Source organism: Magnolia sinica, chromosome 3, assembly GCF_029962835.1.
Source record: "Magnolia sinica isolate HGM2019 chromosome 3, MsV1, whole genome shotgun sequence".
Lineage (NCBI taxonomy): Eukaryota > Viridiplantae > Streptophyta > Magnoliopsida > Magnoliales > Magnoliaceae > Magnolia > Magnolia sinica.
The window spans coordinates 74,507,846-74,527,467 of record NC_080575.1 but is presented as its reverse complement, the minus strand read 5'-3'; the positions used below and the strand labels follow the sequence as shown (position 1 = coordinate 74,527,467).

At 39.9% G+C, this 19,622-nt stretch overlaps 1 long non-coding RNA gene across 1 annotated transcript; it reads left to right on the top strand.

Annotated features, from left to right (window-relative positions):
- Positions 1 to 2,694: 2,694 nt before the first annotated feature.
- LOC131238555 (uncharacterized) lies at positions 2,695 to 12,841 on the top strand. Its single transcript, XR_009167919.1, has 2 exons — positions 2,695 to 2,829; positions 12,615 to 12,841. It is a non-coding gene; the product is annotated as an uncharacterized LOC131238555 (long non-coding RNA).
- The last annotated feature ends 6,781 nt before the right edge of the window (positions 12,842 to 19,622 follow it).

Genomic DNA, 19,622 nt, shown 5'->3' with positions numbered 1-19,622 from the left:
TAGAGAGGAAGAGAAGGAGGGAGAAAAATAGGGGAAGGGAAAAAGAGAGAAACAGTGGGAGAGAGTGAGGGAGAGGGCAAGTGCAACTGTTGCACTCACTGCCGAGTCAAGGGGACCTGACTCGCCGGCATCTTCTGCCTTCATTGAGTCGAGCTGACCCAGCTGAGTTGCATGTCTGGTAGGATTCAGGCCTGCCAAGCATCCCTTCCATCAATTGAAATGTGGAGTGTGTGTGCTTGTGTGCGGCAATGGCTCAACCCAACTGAGTCACTGGTGCGACTGCTCAACTCGCTGGGTTGAGCTAGGCGATTGGAGTCGGGGTTAGCTCGAGCTAGGTGCGAGTTTGGTCTGTCCCAGACCCTGTGAAAAACCAGGGAGAGTATAGGGGCATGTAATAGAAAGAGAGAAAGCAGGATCGGTTGGTGGGTTGCATGGCAAGCGAGTTGACTTGACTCACCTATGTTGGGTCTCGCCAGCCTCCTTGCTGGAGTTTTTCAGATAAAGCAAGAGAAGAGAAGAAGAAGAAAGAAATAGAAAAGAGAGAGATTCTAGAGAGAGAGAGAGAAGAGAGAAAATGAAGGAGAAGAAGATGGGCTGTCCGGCCCAAACTGAGTCAACTCATCGAGTCTGAGCGAGTCGAGCTGGGTTGGTCTGTCCAGACCCATTGCTGGACATCCTAGCAAGGGATAGAGGAATGGAGGAATGAAAGAGAAAAGAAAGAAAAGAAAGAAGAAGAAGAAGGTGAGATTGAGAGAGTTGAGCTGAGGCAACTAAAATGTCAAGTTGTGTTGATTCAAGTCAAATGAATTACAGGTGCGTTTTCTCTAAAAACCTTTTAATTAGAACATTGGTAAGTTATTTATGCTATAACTAGCTATTATAATCAAAGGCTGTAATTATCAAATCTTAGTATTTATTACCATCATTAATGTGGCTATAATTATTACGATTATTAAATATGGCTAACTATTTATTAATTCTGCTAGTGTTAGTTATTATGAGCATTAGGTACAAACATTTATCATGCTATACCTTTTATCAATGTAGGTTATTAACAATGAGATTAACATTGATAGCATTAATAGGAAATTATTATCTACTTTTACTTCATTCTAAAATTAATATGAATTAATTATATGAATTTGATTTCTAAACTCTAGGCCAAAGCCTAAAGTTAGGTTAGTGGATGAAATCCTGAGTCTAAGTAACCTAAACCATAAGTTATGATCTTAATCATACAAATTAATAAGTTGTTCTCTAAGATATCATTATAGGTCCCTTTTACCGTTGTTATTACTATCATGAGTCACTATTAGTATCACTATTCATGTGTTGTTAGATAATTTAATATAATATTAGCCGTTGTAATATTCTTAAAATTTACAACTAATTTATTTATTAATTTTACTCATTCATTACTCCCATTAACAATACCATTAATGGCCACACGAAATAGAGTTCAAATTCCATAATCTAAACCTAGAACTAAATCTTAAGATGAAGCCCTAAACTTTACATAAAAATCCTAAAATCTAAGTATGGGACTAGACTCTAGAATAAAACTCTAAAAATAAGTAACCTAAACCCTAGGTCATATTAACCTTGACCTTAAATACTTTGTAGAAACCTGATCTCACGTACAACTTCACAATCCATGGTGGGATTCAATCCTGAGGGTGCACGCGCTTCGTAGCAACACCAGTTGCCGATTCGATGCATGAGGTGATGATTCTTCCCTTTCAACTTTCCATCTTCTCATTAGCTTAAGTTATAGTTGTAATTTAAATTCATAATTGATCTCTCTTTATAATCACATGTGTTAGCTAGTGGAAATTGAATTTTTGTCTTATATGCTTTATGATTATCCTGTATAACTGTTCATGCTTGTGGATTGCTTATGAAACTTAAACTGGTACATTAGTGGGAAATTACCACATATGAATGTATACTCATACTTGGGATGTAACTTGACAAGTTGTGATTGTAATGGACCTTCGACTTGGTGGTTATTGAGTGGTGGTCTAGATGGACTATTGATGTGAGCCTACCATCCAGGGTTGTTGTGCCCAATGGTTTTTAAGGATGGTCTTTATCGTATGGTTTTGATATTGGCCCTATGCGGCCTACTTTGATATCGCCCTATGTGGCTTTATTCTAGTATTTTCCTATATGGGTTCGATGTTTTATTCTATGCAACCATGCGATGGTAAGCCCCATATATTGTAATGTGGTCACTAATCGATGGGGTTCCATTAAACATCCTAAGGTGGTAATCTCATGGGCCGGCGATGGTGGCAATGGGACACTATGCCCGAGCCGTCGGCCTACGCTGGGCCATGTACTCCCCGTAGTGACCTTTGAGCTTACCTAAATTGGCTGGTTGTAAATGGACTAATAATGACTTGGCTAATCATGCATACATGACATATTTCGATGACTTGGATCACTCTGCCCTGCGATTACGCTGAATTGTGTGCTTATGACCAGTCATTCGATGATGATATTGACTCGGATTATCATGCCCTGCGATTACGCTGAATGTTGCGCTGATGACCAGTCTTATCCCTGGGTGATGACCCCAATGTCCGTCCGGATATTTTTCCTGGGACATTGCCCGTCTGGATGTTTTACCCAGGGCACAGACCGTCTGGATGTTTTACCCAGGTCGATCATTACATTCATGTATCCATGCATCTAATAAGACTGCATGTACTCTGTTTTGGTTGTCTGTATGTTTTATACTATTTCTTACCTAATGCGGCGGTATGTAATCTTGAGGGGAATTCACACTGAGTTGGCCACTCATCCATCAAATATAAAACCGTACAGGTAGTATAGGTGGCTTAAGTGATATGCATGTTCAAACTTGATAAGGAGCAGGGTACGATCACCAGGAAAGCTTGACTGTATGCTTGGAGGAGCTGTGTGATCTTGTGGCTTATATTTATATGCTTTCTATTATTTCTCATGTATTAGATCATGTAATTCTTGTATTTGTTAATTTTGAAGACATTGGTTTGTATAAGTCATTATGGGCATATTTGAATAATAATGAAATTTTTCTTTATGTTGATTTGTCCACACTACGCTCATTTGCTTACTCTGATAAAAGAAAAATATTATATCTGACCATCCTTTAAAGTTAACACTCGGGTTTTTGGGACACGGGTCATATACTCGGGTCCTGAAAATTGGGGCGTTACAAGTTGGTATTAGAGCATAGTTTGGACAAACTTGGCCTTGGGAAATGATCTTATACAAGCTTTAAAATGTCTCAAGTTAGAATATTGGAAACTAGAAATTTGAACTTAGGTAAATCTCCCTTAGACTTAGGGAAATTTAGAGAACGTAGAAACCCAAACTTAGGTCCCTTTAACAATTATTAGAGTAACCATTTGTACTTCTGTGAATTTCCCCCTTGTAGCTAGGAGAAATTTGAGAATATAGTAACTCAAAATTTTAGGCCCCTTAGAAATTGTTGGAGGACTGAAGAACTTAGAAATAAGTTTAGGCCTCTTGGAAAATTTTAGGTTTAGCCATTCAAACATAGGAATGAAGACTTTAGTTCCCTTGTAAACTGCCAAAATAGTTGTTTGGACATAGGAATTAAACATATGTACAAAATACTCACTATGGTGTACACAAGAGTAGATAAGGACATTCCTTCTGCTTGACTTCCAAATGAAAATTTTCTAGAAATCTAGGATATGAACTTTCCTAAGAATTTCATAGCTATGAATCACACTCTTGTAGTAATCAGCAAATGGATTGAACTTAGGCCTGTAGAAATTTCCTTAACCACCATATTGAACACTTGACCGAAAACAAATGTTTTCTAAACTTAAGGAATCGTATTAAGAATCGCAGCATGAACTTCCTAACACATCTCTTTGCTTAGGAATGATATTTCCCACAAATTTTAGCACGTAAGAATTAAGTAGAGGCGAAGTTACATGATCTTATAAGGTAAAATTTCAACCCTAGGCTAAGCATACTGAAATTATATTAGAAGTCTTAAATGGACTTGACAACTTTTAAACCTAGGTCTTAGGTAGAAATCCTTGCCTTGAAATTTTCAAGTAGTACTTAGATAATCAGAGTGCGCACTGGAAGCATGATGGTCGCTCGCATCTATTCACGTAAATTTTGGGCGCTTTCATTAGATGATTACAAGATGCTCCCCATGAGTCTAGAATAATCGGGATCATGGACTGATGCAATCATGTGTATGCGACGTGTATGCGGTTTGATCCGGACCCCATATCCTAACAGATTCTAATGATCTCAATGCCCTGATCAGGCAGAAGATCGAGATTTACTAGGATTAGGGACTGATACAGAAAATCCTTTGATTTACGTAAGCGAAGGATTGATGTATTGGACTCAAACCCACCACAACCATTTGTCTGTGACAGCTCGAACACGGGAAACTAGAAAATCATACTGTACTTTAGATAGTGGGGATTATCATTAAGGGTAGAAGAAAAAGAAGGAAAAGATAAGATATTGTTAATAGCGGTCGCCTAAGCAAACGTGTAATCTTAGTAAAGGTGATAGGACACTGGATGAAGATAAACCGTTAAATAAATTCTTAATATTGGTTAATGTTAGAACAGTTCCAAACGATTAGTAGAGATTGATACGCTAGATTAGATTCTTAAGGGATGTGGTATGTTTAAATATAGCTTATTAACAGTAAGGGGCGTGATTGCACAAATGAAAATAGAGTCCACTATTGAAATAAAATTACAACTTGAAATGTTAACATTTAGGGGTACACCTAACAAATCTCGGGACAAGATTTCTGTTAAGGGGGGTAGATTGTAACACCTCGTACTTTCCAATACTCAGGTGTTACCGTATAACCAAACTTAGCATAAACACAAACTAGGCTTAAGTAAGCATTCACGTTCATTTTAGTCTAAACCCAACTCCACTGATGGACAAATCTAACTGAATTTCGAACATACAAAGCCGAGTCATGAAATCCACCACTCACGATGTTTTACAATGTCTCATAGGGTGATCCATCATTTAAAAGCTCAGATCAAGTGTAACGCCCAGAAATTCGGGGGTTGAGCATAACTCAGCTCCTGAGTTCCAAAACATCACTTATGCAACATAATTAATGAGAGATGTATGTTGACTGTATTTGTGCATAAAACATAGAATAGATTAAGCCAAAACACAGATATGATTCAGGGACAAGTGAATAAAGCAAGCGGAAGACTTATAGGAAAATATGTGTACAAGTGTAAATCCCTGAACTACATATACAAGCCAGATCGTAGGAAAGTGTTATGCAACAAAATTCGAGTATAAATTACATCATTTCAGTTCCAAAAATATAATCCCAGAGATCCCGCGCAACAGACCCAGGCTCGCTAGAACCCGTCTGAAAACTGCATATAGGAGAAGGCAGCCTCGTCGTCATCTAGCTCCCGCTCTGCCTCAGACGTCGCATCCACATCTGCAACATCAGAGCCTAAGACAGAGTCTGGTGGGTGTGTAACACCGCCCCAGAAATGTGGGAGTGAGTGATTAACTCAGTGGAACAATAAGGCACTGGTTAACATGTTATCAGTTCAATCAAACAGTAATGATAAAGCAGGACAATTAAATAAATCCTAAGTACTCTTGTTAATGCAAGTATGAATGCGGTATGATGCGTGCCCTCACGCGTACACCCTCAGCGTCTTCATCTTACGTTACGCATGACATCGCCTCAAAGTGCGCCACATCTACAAAGCACATGCAAATGCGGTGCATGGATATGATTACCAAGTTATTATTAGTCCATTTCACACAACAGGATTGGGAAGCTAAGATACCTTCCTCATATCACCATCCAAACAGTGATCCATACTATGGTCGTCAATCCTAGACATCTCATACGATCATATAGTTGAGGTCGTAGCAAAGGGCTCGTCACCAATCAATGCACGCCTTTCATGCCCTTACTACCACAGATCGGCTCGTCACCTCCTTGCGGTATCTAGGTATGCTTGAGGTCACTACAAAGGGCTCGTCACCAATCAATGTAGGCCGACAGCACGAATATAGTGTCCCATACCACCATAATCAGCTCACGAGTTTAGTTGCTCACTGGTCACTACGGGGAGGCTCGTCACCCCAGTGTAGGCCGACAGCTCGACCACGGTGTCCCATACCACCATGTCCAGCTCATGAGTCTTAGCGGATCAGGTACCATGGTTATTAGGATTTCACTGGTAAGTTCGGTACCCTAGATTCAAGCAGTAGCGTCCATACATGGTTAACATACAACGGACAATCCGGTTACTTGACGAACTCGACTAGCACATGCGCACGTCGAATTGAGCGACATGGAGTGCGCAAACACTCCGCATGGCCAAACCACTGCCGATAACTCTAATACGACTCGGGTTCGTCTAATACGTCATACATGGCGAAAGTAATCTCAACCACGAATATAGGGTCAATTACCGATTTCCTGGACTAAAGCATAGTCCCAAACACCTTACACTACTACAGATACTCATATGGAATGTAAAACAGTAATGGAACAATAACTCAAATCATGGTACATCATCACTTGAAGAAATAACAACTTAACATACATGTAAGCATAGGTAATGCTTGAATTTAAATAACTTGGAATGTAACTGCATAAAGGAAAACATGTGCATCCATAAGAGTATTGAGAATCACTTCTCAACGCCCACATTTAGTGTAATCAGTTACATTTAGATCATTCATGCATTTCTACCAACACTTAGCATACATGGAACAACATACATGGCGTATGTTGGAATACATGCACTTAGACAATTCCTTTTACCAAGGAGTCGTCATACATGCATTTAGCATACATACAGGACAAATAATCATGGCAAACACAAGTGCATATTTTATATGCATACGGTACTTTATAAATACACTTAGAATACACAAATCTCAATATAGCACATGCATATAAGGAAAGCAATGTAAACACAACATTTGGCATGTGAAATCTCATCCATAACAAGAATAAATCACTAACTGGGATTGAAAGCCTTGAAAACCGTAACCTATACACTTAAAGTCCGCACCTTAAGCAAAGAATGAACCACCGAACTGATTTAGATGAGTTGTCTTCGTCAACGGCGCTAGAATACCCTAAAATAAGGATAGAAATGAGATACAACAACACCAAGTCTAATCTAAGCTCTAACACAGGTTAGGGTTAGGTTAACTTACCCCAAAAGAACTCAGAATCGTCGGGAGAACGATTCAAAGTGAAGGTTCAAAGATGAAGATGAACAAGGAAGAATCCAAGGTGATTCACCAACTTATCTCTCTCACTTTCTCTCTCTTTTCCACTCTCTTTCCAAGCTAGGGTTAGAGAAAATCGTATGGAAAAGAGGGCTAGGGTTTAAGGACTATAAATAGGCCTATTTTGATGAAAATAACCCCAGGGTCAAGGTATACTTAGGTTATAACTAAAGTAAGCCTTCCTCGATCCAACGAAGCACTTCTGGTGGGCCTATAACCACGAAAGGTCGGACTTAAGCTCCTTGACCATGGATCTAGGTCAAGCTGAGTTTTCATACCGACCGGCTCTTTAGATCAGCCGTGGCGGACCACACTCAGTTCAACGGTCACGGAAACTCGATCAGGTCCAGAAGCACTAGGATATGCCTGTGCCAACTATCCTGATCAGAGGGTGAAATTGGGTCAGAATCCAACGGTCAGATAGCTTAAAATCGTCGCGCAAGCGATACGACTCAGATTTCAATAAAAGCTTAATAAATTCCAACCGTTCTCACACTCTTCACTCCGAGCTCAAGCAAATCGACCCAGAACATCACATGGGCTTGATTTTCGAGGAGATGGTCAAGCCCAACTCGGTGACCGCAACAGCCTAAGATCATCGCCATCGGACTTTCGACGCGCGGTCCAGGTCCGATCCAGATCTTCCAAAAAATCCCCAGAACAACTAGATTTAGCGATGGATCCCAAATTTCAGAGTAACGTAGCGCTCACTAATCTACACATTTAGAGCCATGCAGATACAATTTAAAGTGATTGATGCGAATTCCACAAGCAATCTAGTAAAGCGCTAATCACCCCAAAACAACTACTTAAGGAAAGATTAGCACAGAAAATTCCAAGGTCGTTACATCAAGTTGTCTAATTTCACATCCAACTCCCTGATCATTCCTAGACATTCCTTAGGATCTCAAAGGTTGTAGATAATTAAATAATAGTCGATCAAATCATTGGAATGTTGGAACGCCCAACAAATCATGATTTAGTAATTAGAGGTTCATGAGTCATAGCTCACCTTAATGCAAGTAACCCTAACATAAGGGTATGTAGCAAAATAATACACAATGAGTAGCCCACATCTTACATATATAGGTATGATTAATGACATACTTCAAATGCTCTAACATTATTTATAAGATTAAAACTTAAGACGTATAAAATTGTACAAACAACGCCCAAATAATACATATTAACCTTCATTCCTTCTCGCTAATATTCACATAAATTAAATATATTAACAATATGTGATAACATGAATTATATATAACAAATTCTTACTTACTGACTAATGTAATTTTTAGTAAGATAAAACAATGATAGTTATAAAATTAAAGTCAATGTTAGTATATGGTTAGGAATACATTATAAGAGCCTCACATGACCCCTGGGACCATTTTAATTGCTCACAATTAAATCTAGAATGATCCGACCAACAAACCAGCAGGAATCCATAAGTTAAACGTAAAATCAATCTGTATGACCCACTTAAGATTTAGTCCAGCCCCATTCTCGAGATCATGGTCTTATATAAGTGGATGAACCTAATGGATAGTGTAGATCTATCACAAACACGAGATGGACCCCACACTGAGGTGCGTGTGCACCTTAGCCAGCGTGCAGGACATGCACCGAACTACCAGGAGCGGTCAGAACTCCTTTGACCGAAAATTCTATAAACAGAGGGATTTCCCTCTCTCTTTCTGTTTGAAAACAGCGGTCGGACGGATGTCCGCTTTTACTTTCAGTGGCCCACCATCCGTGGTCACGTCCATAATCCAAACCGCCCATCATATTAACAGCGTGGGCTCGACCATAACCCACAAACTTCACGTGATTCGGCACGTGTTCAAGCACACGAATCCAGGCGCTTATAGACCACGAAAAACCACGTTTCCAAAAATGGAAACTGCCCCTGCTGCCGCCAGCTTGGCGATCCATGTGAGGAGTTTTCAGCTGATCTGGGTCGTTCATTAAGGTAAAATCCCAGCCGTCCGATGGCTCTCCGCGTGGGAGAGAGTTTCCACCCACAGGAAGCTAAAACCGCTGTCGATATTGGTTTTGCTAGACGTTGGAGGCTGCTGCCATCCGATTTTCAATCCAGGCCATCTGTTACAGATCCAACAGTCTAGGATCACTAGGACAGTGCTAATAAAGAGAGGATTGAGCAACGTCTCTCTCTCTCTCTCTCCACCTCTTGTGGCCGTCCGAGAGAAAGCCCGGATGAGACCTCCTCCATTAGAACCCATCTGCCTAACCACCTCCGACCTTCAAAAAAACTTGTCTATAAGCTTCATATGGCCCATCTAGGTCGTCCAGAAGAGAAAGTTCAGAGGGATATGAGTCCGGTGTGAAAACACCATTGGAGCTCTTCTTCTTCTTCGTCGGGTCTGCCATGTTACAGGAGGGTTCGGATGTACCTGGCCATGTCTGAGTGCGGCTAGGAAGAAAAGAATGAGGAGAGGAAGATAGAGAGGAAGAGAAGGAGGGAGAAAAACAGGGGAAGGGAAAAAGAGAGAAACAGTGGGAGAGAGTGAGGGAGAGGGCAAGGGCAACTGTTGCACTCACTGCCGAGTCAAGGGGACCCGACTCGCCAGCATCTTCTGCCTTCATTGAGTCGAGCTGACCTAGCTGAGTTGCATGTCTGGTAGGATTCAGGCCTGCCAAGCATCCCTTCCATCAATTGAAATGTGGAGTGTGTGTGCTTGTGTGCGGCATTGGCTCAACCCAACCGAGTCGTTGGTGCGACTGCTCAACTCGCTGGGTTGAGCTAGGCGATTGGAGTCGGGGTTAGCTCGAGCTAGGTGCGAGTTTGGTCTGTCCCAGACCCTGTGAAAAACCAGGGAGAGTATAGGGGCATGTAATAGAAAGAGAGAAAGCAGGATCGGTTGGTGGGTTGCATGGCAAGCGAGTTGACTTGACTCACCTGTGTTGGGTCTCGCCAGCCTCCTTGCTGGAGTTTTCCAGATAAAGCAAGAGAAGAGAAGAAGAAGAAGAAAGAAATAGAAAAGAGAGAGATTCTAGAGAGAGAGAGAAGAGAGAAAATGAAGGAGAAGAAGATGGGCTGTCCGGCCCAAACTGAGTCAACTCATCGAGTTTGAGCGAGTCAAGCTGGGTTGGTCTGTCCAGACCCATTGCTGGACATCCTAGCAAGGGATAGAGGAATGGAGGAATGAAAGAGAAAAGAAAGAAAAGAAAGAAGAAGGAGAAGGTGAGATTGAGAGAGTTGAGCTGAGGCAACTCAAATGCCAAGTTGTGTTGATTCAAGTCAAATGAATTACAGGTGCGTTTTCTCTAAAAAACCTTGTATTGGAATTTTAATTAGAACATTGGTAAGTTATTTATGCTATAACTAGCTATTATAATCAAAGGCTGTAATTATCAAATCTTAGTATTTATTACCATCATTAATGTGGCTATAATTATTGCGATTATTAAATATGGCTAACTATTTGTTAATTCTGCTAGTGTTAGTTATTATGAGCATTAGGTACAAACATTTATCATGCTATACCTTTTATCAGTGTAGGTTATTAACAATAAGATTAACATTGATAGCATTAATAGGAAATTATTATCTACTTTTACTTCATTCTAAAATTCATATGAATTAATTATATGAATTTGATTTCTAAACTCTAGGCCAAAGCCTAAAGTTAGGTTAGTGGATGAAATCCTGAGTCTAAGTAACCTAAACCATAAGTTATGATCTTAATCATACAAATTAATAAGTTGTTCTCTAAGATATCATTATAGGTCCCTTTTACCGTTGTTATTACTCTCATGAGTCACTATTAGTATCATTATTCGTGTGTTGTTAGATAATTTAATATAATATTAGCCGTTGTAATATTCTTAAAATTTACAACTAATTTATTTATTAATTTTACTCATTCATTACTCCCATTAACAATACCATTAATGGCCACACGAAATAGAGTTCAAATTCCATAATCTAAACCTAAAACTAAATCTTAAGATGAAGCCCTAAACTTTACATTAAAATCCTAAAATCTAAGTATGGGACTAGACTTTAGAATAAAACTCTAAAAATAAGTAACCTAAACCCTAGGTCATATTAACCTTGACCTTAAATACTTTGTAGAAACCTGATCTGATGTACAACTTCACAATCCATGGTGGGATTCAATCCAGAGGGTGCACGCGCTTCGTAGCAACCCCAGTTGGCGATTCGATGCATGAGGTGATGATTCTTCCCTTTGAGCTTTCCATCTTCTCATTAGCTTAAGTTATGGTTGTTATTTAAATTCATAATTGATCTCTCTTTATAATCACATGTGTTAGCTAGTGGAAATTGAATTGTTGTATTATATGCTTTATGATTATCCTGTATAACTGTTCATGCTTGTGGATTGCTTATGGAACTTAAACTGGTACATTAGTGGGAAATTACCACATATGAATGTACACCCATACTTGGGATGTAACTTGACAAGTTGTGATCGTAATGGACCTTTGACTTGGTGGTTATTGAGTGGTGGTCTAGATGGACCATTGATGTGGGCCTACCATCCAGGGTTGTTGTGCCCAATGGTTTTTAAGGATGGTCTTTATCGTATGGTTTTGATATCGGCCCTATGTGGCCTACTTTGATATCGCCCTATGTGGCTTTGTTCTAGTATTTCCCTATATGGGTTCGATGTTTTATTCTGTGTAACCATGCGATGGTAAGCCCTATATATTGTAATGTGATTGGTCACTAATCGATGGGGTTCCATTTAATATCCTAAGGTGGTAGTCTCAAGGGCTAGGGATGGTGGCAATGGGACACTATGCCCAAGCTGTCGGCCTACGCTGGGCCATGTGCTCCCCGTAGTGACCTTTGAGCTTACCTAAATTGGCTGGTTGTAAATGTACTAATAATGACTTGGCTAATCATGCGTAGATGGCATATTTCGATGACTTGGATCACTCTGCCCTGCGATTACGCTAAATGTTGCGCTTATGACCAGTCATTCAATGATGATATTGACTCGGATTATCATGCCCTGTGATTACGCTGAATGTTGCGCTGATGACCAGTCTTATCCCTGAGTGACGACCCCAATGTCCGTCCGGATGTTTTTCTCGAGACATTGCTCGTCTGGATGTTTTACCCAGGGCACAGACCGTCTGGATGTTTTACCTGGGTCGATCATTACATTCATGCATCCATGCATCTAACAAGACTGCATTTACTCTGTTTTGATTGTCTATATGTTTTATACTATTTCTTACCTAATGCGGCGGTGTGTAATCTTGAGGGGAATTCACACTGAGTTAGCCACTCATCCATCAAATATAAAACCGTACAGGCAGTACAGGTGGCTTAAGTGATATGCATGTTCAGACTTGATAAGGAGCAGGATACGATCACCAGGAATGCTTGATTGTATGCTTGGAGGAGCTGTGTGATCTTGCGGCTTATATTTATATGATTTCTATTATTTCTCATGTATTAGATCATGTAATTCTTGTATTTGTTAATTTTGGAGACATTAGTTTGTATAAGTCATTATGGGCATATTTGAATAATAATGAAATTTTCCTTTATGTCGATTTGTCCACACTACGCTCATTTGCTTACTCTAATAAATGAAAAATATTATATCTGACCATCCTTTAAAGTTAACACTCGAGTTTTTGGGACACGGGTCATATACTCGGGTCCTGAAAATCAGGGCATTACAGATGGGTAAAATGGGTGTTGTACGGAAGGGGATGAAGAGCTATGGGTTTATTGGAAATTTTGGTAAAAGAGAGATGGGTAGGGAGAGAGAGAGTTGACTTGTGGAAAGGAAGGAATAGATGCTTGTACTTGAGATAGGGTGAGGTGGCATTGAGGTATCGGTGGTGTACTTGACTTAATTTGCTTTTACGGGTCATAGAGATTCTCTTGAAATTCGTAACGTGCAACGTTTCTTTGGAATGAACGCGGGCCCACATCTCCTAGCCTAGGTATCGGTTCAATGTGCAAGTCGTGGCGTTGGAACCGTGGCGACGGCGTGGTCGCTAGGGTAAAAGTTTCAGGTCGAGCTGGCTTCGATATATAGGACTCGGCTTAGGATCACGTACAAACGTCAGATACAGGTCAAGGGTTGTCGAACTTCGACTGGGAGAACTGTGGAAGCCTAAGGAATGGTACGGACTAGGATACGGTTCTTATAGCCCACTCTAACGAGCCTTAGAAATCCACTCCAACTTTTAGATGCCACACTAAAAGTTAGGCCTGATGCCCAGAAAATCAGACCCATACATGATTTGGCTAGGCCCTACCACGGGAGACAATTTGAAGGATAATTTTTCCCTATATACTATTTTCAGTTGTGTGGTCCATCTAAAATACAGATGGAGCTGAATTTTCGGCCACGAACCCAACGTGGGGTGAATCATCTGATAATGATTGGGGTGAATTTCATATTAACACCATAGTGGGGCATATCCAAGCGAGTAAGTCATTTTCCTCTTTGAAATAAATTCATGAGACCGCATTTATTAACATTAATTTATGTTTAAATTAGACAGCTAGTTTGACCGTCTAACTAGTGTGTGAGTATTACTCATAACTCACACACACACACACACACACACACACACACACACACACACACTCTCTAATTAGAACAAAAATGGATGAAGAAATAGGATTTTAGAAATAATGAATAAACCACAAACAAATTTATTAATACGAGAATACATAATAATGGGACTTAGAATATAAACAGAGGACCCTCTTAGGAAATGACAAATCTATTAATACGAGAAGACACAATAAGAGGATTTTATTATTATTATTATTATTATTATTATTATTATTTATTATTATTTTTTACACACCTACATCCCACACACACACCCACTCACACCACATGGTGCCTTATCCCTGGTCTCAGTGTTGAAAATCCTGTGAGTCTACCACTGAGGCACATTAATGGAGACCCACACAATAATATGACTTCAATAGAATATAACAGAAGACCCTTCTAGGAAATGCTCCTGTATACTCGCGCATAGACACCTACTTAGGGCTGTTTGTTAAATATGAATTCAATACATGAATCTTGAGTTTGAATTTGAAGTCGGAAAACTAGTAGTGAATTTAGAACAACCGGTTTGTTAAGGGCCTATTTGGTCAAGCAGATTGGATGGGATTGGAAGATAGATCCCAGGATTGGGTAGGCGTGGCAAATAGACACGGGATCCTGATCCCGGGATATAGTAATCCCATGGATCTTAAGACAATCCATTGACATCACCATCATTACCTTTAAATCCCATTTAATCCACCCTAATCCCTTCAAAATTGCCTGGGACGTGTTTGGTTCGAGGGATTGAAAGGGATTGGAAGGTTCAATCCCGGGATTGGCCAGGTGTGCCAAACAGACCCGATATAGCAATCCCGGGATATAGCAATCCCATAGATCTTGCACCAATCCATTGAAGCAGCTATCACTACCTTGAAATCCATGCAATCCACTCTAATACCATCCAATCCCATCTAATCTGCCCGGCCAAACAGGCCCTAAACGACATATGAAGTGTTTGAAATATGTTAATTTTATATATTTACCTATGTGAAACAATCATGATTGAATCCCTACCATTAAAAACTTCATAGATTTCACAGGAATGTTTATTTGCCATCCAACCTATTGATATGGTCAAAGTGACCTAGATGAAGACACCACACAAACATCATCTTAATCCAAAGCTTTTGTAGCCCATGAGAAATTTTTAATGGTTATTTACCACTGTTTCTATGCAATGGTCCATCTCAGATATGGAGCTGCTTCATTTTTTTTATGCCTTAAAATGAGCTTTCAATGCGGATGGACGGTGTGGATGTAGTTACATACATCTCAGTGGTCCGACAGTCAGGGTTTTCACCATCTCAGTGGATTAGGGTGGCACCTAATCCATTCTGCCAAATTCGGGTGGCACATCGATATCCCGCGAAAGCTTTTTGTTTTTTTTTTTTTGGGGGGGGGGCAGTTTAGGATGCTGGGTGGGACCCACTACAATGTGGGTGAGAAATCCATTCCATCCATCTGTTTTGCGAGCTCATTTTAGGATGTTATACCAACAGTGAGCTGGATACAAAACTCAAGTGGGTCACACGAGAAGGAAAATTGGGGAAAGAAATTCCTATAGTTAAAACCTTCCTGGGTACCACCTTAATGTTTATAATCTATCCAAACCGTTGAAAAGGTCATTCCCAATGGGTTGAATTGAAAACACGAAAAGGATATATGATACAAAACTTTTATGGCCATAAGAATGCTTCAATGGTGCTCACTGAATGCCCACTGTTTCCTCTTGTGTGCCACACTTAAGTGTTGTATACACATTTTTTTGTGTCAAGTCCTAAAATGATCTCACAAAACGGATGGATGGAGTGGATTTCTCACAAACATCTATGTGGGCCCCACCCAACATCCTTGCACAGGAACTTAGCAGAAGGCTTTCCCAAGAAATCCGCGTCCATCCGGCGGGGCGGGGATTGCGTACTATCCCCACACCGTCCATCCATTTTTTTCATATCATTTTAGAAAATAAGAAAAAAAAAGTAATGCAGATCTAAGGCTCAAGTGTGCACACTACAAGAAACAATGGGAATTGAGTGTCTACTGTTGAAAAATTCTCAAGGCCATGGAAGGCTCTGATGAAGCTGATTTTTGTGTTTTCCCTCCATCCATGTCTGTGTGACCTTATGAAGAGGTTAGATGACAAATAAGCTTCACGGTGGACCTCAAGAAGGTTTTAACAGCAGTCATTCCATTCCTACTACTTTACGTGGTGTGGTCGACTTGAGCTTTAAATGTGCCTCTTTATATATATATATATATATATATATATATATATATATATATATATATATATATATATATATATATATCATGCTTTAGGGGTCGTTTGGCACCATGGATTTGGGGGGATTTCAAATCTCCTCAAAGAGGGGGTTTGAAATCCACAATGAGAGCTTGGATTACATTTAAAATCATTCCAGGAGTTGCGTGTGTAACATGTATGTCACCATAAAATTATTCTATTGGGCACATGGCCTACTAATAATGTCCAAAAACAATTAGATTATCAATTGCATCACTATAATTACCTTAATACGATAATAAGCACCATCCAAACATTGTCCATGTAAATCAGTGGTTTTAGTCGCTCAGACATGATTTTGTGCTTCCACCCATTCGGGACTTGGAATTTCATCATTTTCGGGCAAAGCACAAAATCAGAGATACATACGTTCACTAATTAGAGATATAAACCATTGTGTCAAATATTACATACGTTCACTAATTAGAGATATTAAAGTTGATTTAGTAATTAAATTCAAGCCCCTGTAAATATACCATGCATAGCTACTTTTGGATTAAAGTTGATTCCCAATCCAGGGTGCCAAACACAATAGGGGTCTGTTTGGCCTGATGGATCCCATGAGATTGGGAGGGATGGGATGGATTTTAAGGTAATGATGGTGGTGTCAGTGGATTGGTTTAAGATCCATGGGATTGCTATATTCCGAGACAAGTTCACCGAGTCTGTTTGGCACGTTTGGTATATCTCGGGATTTTACCTTCCAATCCCTTCCAATTCGTCTGTCTAAACACGCCCCGGGCACAATTGAATGGGATTAGGAGGGATGAGATGGATTTTAAGGTAATGATGATGGTAGCAGTGGATTGGTTTAAGATCCATGGGTTTGCTATATCCTGGGACAAGTTCACCGGGTCTGCTTGGCTCGTTTGGCATATCCCGGGATTTCCCTCCTAATCCCATGGGATCGGTTCGGCCAAACAGGCCTTAGGAGGATTTCAAATCCAGGGGGTTCTGAATCCAGGGGGTTCAAAGTCAACCAAAAAGGCCCTTAGAATGATATAGAAAAGTTGATGGATGGTGTGGATCTAGTGCATAAATCATGGTGGGCCGAGAGAAGTTCCACGTGTTAAAAGTTAAAAAGTTCACAGAGCGCATTCTGTATTCACCTTGGTCAGCGAAAAAATTCAGCATAAAATTATGGAGTGCTTTCCACATTCGGCGTTAACAAACGCTACTAAACATGGAGCACTTTCCAAATTCCCCATTAAGTAAAAATATTTCAGTGTTAACACTAAGTGGAAACTGTTCTGCATTCTAACAAAATCTGATAATTGGGTAACATGCCTTGAGATCTGTTCTTTTTCTTTCCTCTATGGAAAAACTCTTTACAAAAAAGAAAAAGAATTAATTTTGTTTCATCTCTAAGAAGAAATAAAACACATTCATTTTGCATAGTGATTTCTCACAAAAATGAAGGTCTGAACTGATGAGAGGGCATGGGCCATGCTTATCAGGTTTTTGCCATAATCCAATGAGTCATAGCTGATGTTCTTTGTAGTTTGTATTGAAACACTAGAGGAATAGTTCAAATTGAAGTTATGTTACAAGCCATAGGATTATTGTGCACTCAACTTTTTTAAATGAATCCCATGTATTCCCTGTTGGGGGACCGCAGGAGCAAACAGAGGCGGATCTAGGATGGTTATCCAATGGGACTAAGCAAAAGGGAGAAGTACACAGAGATTTTAACGTGGAAAAACTCTTGTGGGAAAAAACCACGACACAGAGGACAAATGAACACTATGAAAGCAAAATTACAAAGAGAAAGAGCTTACCCAATTTGAACAACCTCGAATCTCACCCTTGTTGCACCCTTTGAGCCCCTTAGAAGAATTTGAAAACCCCTAGGAATATCTTCTAATCCTGTTTACACACACACACACACATAAGCTTGGGAAGAATCTCAAACGGAAAAGGAAACATAAAACTTGATTAAAGACATCAAATACAACAATTTGCACCCTGTCTTCAATCATCAAATGTGTAGCTTCTTGTGCTCTTCTCTTATTTCTGTCTTGCATCATAGCTCTATCAACGCTTATCGTACACACTTCGTCTTCCTTTTACCCCATCGCCAAGCTCAGAGAAATCACATAGAACTTGAACTTCTCTGTAAGAACCACCTTGGTGAGCATGTCTGACAGATTCACGTTAGTGTGAATCTTCTTTAGAGTTACACCTCCTTCCTCAAACACCTGTCAGATAAAATGGTGACGAACATCAATGTGTTTAGTGCATAAGTGATAAACAGAATTTTTAGCTAAATTGATAGCGCTCTCGTTATCATAATTAACCAACACGGCCTCCTACTGAAGCCCCAAGTGATTCATCATACCTTTTAAATAAACACCTTCTTTAAATGCTTCTGTCATTGCCATGTACTCTGCTTTGGTCGTGGAAAGAGCCACCATAGATTGAATCTTCGACATCCAACTAATTGCTCCACCCACTAGTACAAAAGAGTAACCTGAAGTTGACTTTCTGAAATCCACACCGCTTGTGTAGTCTGAATCCACATACATAACCAACTTTGCTCCTGTCTTCTTAAAAGTTAAGACGTAATCTTTTGTACCTAGAATGTATTGAAGTAGCCATTTCATTGCTTCCCAATGTTGCTTGCTGGGGTTTGACATATATCTGTGCACAACACCGTCTGCTTATGAAATATCCGGCCTCGTACAGACCATGACATACATTAAATTGCCAACTGCATTCAAGTAAGGCACATGCGATATATCCTGCTTTTACTCATCTGTTTTGGGACATTGTTATGAGGAAATCTTGAAGTGAGCCACGCAGGGAATGCTTACCGGTTTTGCCTAGTCCATCACATACTTGATCAAGACCTTTTCAAGGTATCGTGTCTGTGATAACCAAAGCCTACTCATCTTCCTGTCTCTATGAATATTTATGCCGAGAACCCTTTTTGTAGCCCTCAAATCTTTCATCTCGAATGTCCCTGATAACTGAGTCTTCAATATGTCGATTTCAAAATATCATAACTGGTGATCAACATATCATCAACATACAATACTAGGATGATGAATTTTCTATTACTTAGTGTCTTGTAATAGACACAGTGATCGTATTCACTCCTAGTAAATTTGTGACTCAACATGAAAGAATCAAATTTTTATACCATTGCCTAGGCGACTGTTTCAGGCTGTACAACCACCTCATTAACCTACAAACTTTATTCTTCACCCTTTTAACTTTGTAGCTCTTTGATTATTTTATATAGATCTGCTCTTCTAATTCCCTATACAGGAATGCAGTCTTCACGTCCATCTGTTCTAGTTCGAGATCGTATTGGGTAACCAACGCCAACACGAATTTGACAGATATCTGCTTAACCACCGACACGAATATCTCTGTAAAGTCGATTCCTTTTCTTTGAGCATAACCCTTCGCCACCAGCCTCGCTTCATATCTATCATGTT